Here is a 6,000-nt window from a genome sequence, read left to right on the forward strand (position 1 = left end):
ACATAAATAAATGGATTGGTCATATGTATATCCCTTCATCATGATCTGACTGAATTGCATGTACATCGTCAAGTAAAGGGTGGTCATCCAAATTTGTCGTTGTTTTCAATGAATGGTTGTCAACAATATGAATATTAATCAGATTGTCTTCGTTAACTTCAATTTGTTTTTTGCCTTGAAGAGCAACATACCAATGATCAGACGCAGGATCTTTGACATAGAAAACCTGAGATGCTTGATGTACCATGATAAGCAGTTCATCTCGATAATCCACCTTTCGGAAATCAACTAGTGTCATACCCGATTCATCTATTTTCCCACCACTCTTATTGTCAAACCACTTACATTTGAACAATGAAACAAAAAACTTAGTGTAATCAACCTCCCATATCTCTTCTATTATACCATAATATCTCATTGATCCAAGTACAAGATTTTGATCTTTTGATGTTGAAAATTGGAGCGACTCAACTTCTAGACTGACTCGACTATTTTGTATCGTGCTTTTATCATTCAAAGTCTTCGTATAGAATGTGCAATTATTGATTTCATAACTTGTACAACATATGACATCAAACTTTAAACCATTTGCAAGCCACAACAATGTCTGAGAAGAATGTGGCTCTTTGTCAACTTTAGATTTGAACCAAGACATAAATGTTCTATTATGCTCCATCAACTGACATTTCTCTGATTGTCTTGGATTTTTATTCTTCACAATGACTTGGTATGCTTCCAAAAAAGGGATCACCTCATCTGTGTTGTTCAATATATAAAATGTGCTTGCAATAATTCTTCGCGGTCTTTGGTCACCACATTCACACCTCAAATGCTTTTACTTGTAGAACATTTATTCAACCATGATGTGCGAGGAACTCCTATTGGATTTATTGAAGTCATGTAATCTGAACAAAACTCGATACTTTCTTCAGCAATATACCTTTCAATCATTGCACCTTCGGGACGATACAAATTTTTAACGTACCCTTTCAAAATCTTCATATAACGCTCAATATGATACATCCATCTTAAGTATACCGGTCCGCACAACTTGATTTCTCTAACCAAATAAACAAGTAAATGTACCATGATGTCAAAAAAAGATGGAGGGAAAAACATATCTAGTTGACACAAGATGATAACAATCTTGAATTGAATTTCATCTAACTTTGTAGGATCGATGACTTTACAACAAATTGACGAGAAAAATGAACACAACCTATTTATGGTCTGCCTAACAGTTTTGGACGAAATTCCATGAATAGCCACCGGTAACAATTGTTGCATTAAGACGTGACAATCGTGAGACTTCATGCCAACAAGCTTTAAGTTCTGCATCGACACTAAACTCTTCATATTTGAAGAGTATCCTTGTGGTACCTTGATACTCTTTAAACAAAGGCAAAAACTTATCTTCTCTTGTCTGGACATTGTGTAACATGCAGGGGGAAAATAAGTACGTTTACCAATCTCCCTGGGTGCCAACTCTTCTTGGATCTTCATGTCAACCATATCCAAACGAGCATTCACTCCATCTTGTCTTTCCCTGAATGTTGAACAGTGTACCAATCAAGCTATCACAAACATTCTTTTCTACATGCATCACATCTATGCAATGTCTAACATCTAACTTTGACCAGTATGGAAGATCAAAGAATATTGATTTCTTCTTCCAAGGGGTCGTTACAGATGACTTCTTGGAAGTTTTCCCAAATACATGATGTATTTTATTAACTTTTTCAAGGATTTGGTGCTTCGTCCCTCTCTTGATATCCATTAAATGCTTTTTTTAACCTTTGATATGGATGATTACATTTTAAAAGTCTCCGATGACGCATATACATTGTCTTCCTTCCGTGTTTCAATTGCTGAGCCGTAGTGTTTTCTTCACATATAGGATATGCTTTATGACCCTTGACATTGTATCCTGACAAATTATCATAAGCTAGGAAGTCATTAATGATGCAAAATAACATTGCACGCATCACAAAAGTTTCAGAAGCGAAGGCATCAAATATTTCAACCCCATCAACCCACAACAACTTCAAGTCTTCAACTAATGGGCTTAGATAAACATCAATGTCATTTCGAGGCTGCTTTGGACCAGATATCATCATAGACAACATCATGTACTTCCTCTTTATGCATAATGCAGGAGATAAGTTGTAAATTATCAAAATAACTGGCCAACAATTGTGATTGGTACTTAAATTATCAAATGGGTTCATTCCATCAGTGGCTAAACCAAGCCTAATATTTCTACATTCTTGACCAAATTGGAGGAATTGTTGATCAATATTTTTCCATTGCTTTGAATCAGCTGGATCACGAAGTAACTTGTATATTTTTCTCTCATTTGCATGCCATCTAAGGTTTTTAGCATCTTTTGGATTCGCAAACAAACGCTTAAGTCTGGGCACAATTGGAAGGTATCAAACTACTTTCAAAGCAGATCCATTTTTTCTATTTGACCATTATCTTCACTATTGTTTTTTGACTTATATCATGATAACCCACATTTTGGACACTTTTTCAAAAATTCAAACTCTTTCCTATATAAAATGCAGTCATTGGGACAAGCATGTATCCTTTTATACTCTATACCCATCGAACAAAGAATTTTCTTCGCATCATAATTACGAGTGGGTAGTGTATTTCCATCTGGCAGCATTTCATTCAACAACGTCAACAATTCTGTGAAACTCTTATCAGTCCATCCATTGGTCGCCTTCAAATTCATGAGCCTTAACACCGCTGACAACCGTGTGAACTTAGTTGAACCGACATACAAAGGTGTTTCCTCATCAGTCGACATCGTCTCATACACATGAGCTTTGGCAAAACTTTCTACGCCAACATCGCGAATCATGTCCTCTAATTTGTCTTCATCCGATCGATCTACTTCCATGGAGGAATCAATAACATTTTCAATTTGGGAGACACTCAGAAAATGTATTTCTTCGCCGTGCCATATCCATGTTGTATAACATCGTAGGAAACCATCACATATAAGATGTTCCCTAATTTGAGTTGCGTTCAACTTTCTCCCATTCAAACAGTTCACACAAGGACATCTAAACTTCACTTCATCATCACTTCTATCCTCATTAAGTTGTGCAAATTGTATAAATTCCTCTACTCCTCTCTCGTACTCAACACTAATGCGCGGTAAATTAATCCAATTTTGATCCATACCTAAATATTCCGAAATGTTCTACAAAATTACAATCATAGAATCATACAATTATACATATTTAACATTAAATCAATTCAATCATACAATCAATTTAGTCATACAATCATACAATTAATAAACATTCAAATGATCAATTCAAACATTCAATCACACATCATTACATATATTCAACATACAAAAAATTAAAAATTAACAAAAAAATTAGTAAACACAATAGGAACCTGAGAGCATGAAAAAAGAGACAACAATGGAGAAGAAACGACTACTCGCGTTTTGGATCACAGTAAAATCACAATACCTACACACAAATACAACAAAACGTTAGTCTCATCAATCAAAATAATAAAAAATGCAACAAAATAATCAAAAAACGTTTCTAAACAAACCAAAAACGGAAAAAAAATGAACAAACAATAGCGACAACGACATCACAATAATGCTTCAAAACTGAGTTTGATCGGTGCAAATTGTAAGACCCTAGAACCTCAAGAACTTACCTAGTTGTAAAAAGTTTAAGTTATAATGTAAAATAGAGTGCTATAAAACTTGACAAGGTTTACTATTTTAATTATAACTTTTTGTGGAAAATATCAATTGAGTTGTTTTTTTTATTGGATAGTAGACTCAAAGAGCTTCAATTTGAGTACTCATACGCGTATTTTCGACTTCGGTAAAGGGGTCAACCGGACTGTCAAAGTTGCGACAATTGTGCTGCTGGGCGACTTGCGCCCCAGCGCCCTATTCCCAGGGGCACCCGAGCGTGAGCAGTGATCTGTTTTTTTTTTTTTTGCGAATGTCGACAAAATGAGCTGGCTGGTTGCGGTTCTTTTTGTGGGAATATTTTGGGGGACCCTTTCAGACATTCCCTCAACGTTTTGGGGCTGGAAAGGAGTATGGGGTATTGTTTTATTGATTTATCATTACTAAATAACAAATCCATGGGTCCTTTTGTGTCTAGGAATCATTTCCTTTAATTCCAAAGCTAAATGGGTGTTCTGGATAGAAGAGTAAGGCTCTTAATGAGAGTATTTCGAAAATTCTAAGTGTGTTAAGTGTGGAGGTTGTCTTGGCCTGTGCAAGAAGAGAGGAATTCCAAGAAACTAGGGTTCTACCAAGGTTGTGGAAGAGATCAAGTAAAAGTGTTCAAGGCTAAAGGTAAGGGGTTTAACTTGGGATATAACATAGTGTATGATGGGTAGAAGGTAACAATATAATGTTGTTGCATGTTTTCTTCCTTGTGTGTTGGGATTAAATTTAACATGTTGAGGTATGTACTTTTCTTTTTGGTTCTAAGTTTTATGAGTTTTTGGGTATAACACGCAAAAGCTAAAAATGAACTTTTGCGATTTTTCCCAGATTTATTTGAGACCCTTTCCGAAGTCCAAAATAGTCATATGAGTAGTCAAATTAAAGACATTTGAGTCTAGTTTCCAACAAATCAAGAATTAACTCAATTGGAGTTCGTTAGAGAGAGTAACGAGCAAAATAGTCATCAAAGGTCAAAGCTGAGCATACCAGAGCGTGATTAAATTTTCAATTTTATTAATTTTACTGCAGCTAGCCCTGTAGTCCAAAAATTTCGAGTTTTGTGTCCAAAAAACGATATTTGAGTCTAGTTTCCAACAAAGCAATAATCAACTCAATTGGAGTTCGGTAGAGAGAGTAATGAGCAAAATAGTCATCAAAGGTCAAAGCTGAGCATACCAGAGCGTGATTAAATTTTCCGATTTTTAATAATTTTACTGCAGCTAGCCCTGTAGTCCAAAAATTTCGAGTTTTGTGTCCAAGGAAAGATAATTGAGTCTAGTTTCTAACAAATCAAGATTCAACTCAATTGGAGTTCGGTAGAGAGAATAATGAGCAAAATGGTCATCAAAGGTCAAAGCTGAGCATACCAGAGCGTGATTAAATTATTAATTTTATTAATTTTACTGCAACTAGTCCTGCTATCCAAAAATTACGAGTTTGGTGTCCAAAGAAAGATGTGAGTCTAGTTTCCAGCAAAGCAATAATAAACTCAATTGGAGTTTGGTAGAGAGAGTAATGAATAAAACAATCAACAAGGGTCAAAGCTGAGAATACTAGAGCAAGATTAAATTTCCAATTTTAATAATTTTACTGCAGCTAGCCCTGTTGTCCAAAAATTTTGAGTTTGGTGTCCAAAGAAATATTTTTGAGTCTAGTTTCCAATAAAAAAAATAAATCAACTCATTTGGAGTTATGTACAAAGATTTATGAGTAAAATAACAAGCAAAAGTTAGTGTGGACAACAATCAATTTCACTCGTTGGGAGCACTTATCTACACTCTTTAACCAAAAGTGTGGGTAAGAGGGTATTGAGAATTCTCTTCCATTGTTGGAAGAGGAAAGAATGAGTTATGAGAATGAGAGGAGTGAAAGAGATGTTTGGTGAGTTGGGGTACATGTGTTTGATGAAAAACAGTGAAGAATAATGAAAGTTTGATGTCTTGGGTATTAATTAAAAAGTGGGGGTGCACTAGAAATGTTGTTCTAGTTGATGGAAGTGTGAAATTAGTAATTTCACGGGGGGTGCATCAGTAGGAAAAATAATTAAATTAATTTATTTAATTATTTGTGATTTTAACAAATTGTTGGTGAATGAATTTGGTTGACTTTGTGCATGATGATGACCTGCGTATGGTTGTGATGGTAAAATCGTGAGAGCAAGCATTCTATCATTTTCTTAGAATTTTTGTCGAATCGATGGTGTTCGTATTGCGATACGATAATGTTGAGTCTCTGCGGAGACTGAGGTTCGAGTGTCACCCTTTCCTCGTGCGCGG

The sequence above is a fragment of the Vigna umbellata genome, chromosome 3, assembly GCF_029865625.1.
Source record: "Vigna umbellata cultivar VRB3 chromosome 3, Vumbellata_1.0, whole genome shotgun sequence".
NCBI lineage: Eukaryota > Viridiplantae > Streptophyta > Magnoliopsida > Fabales > Fabaceae > Vigna > Vigna umbellata.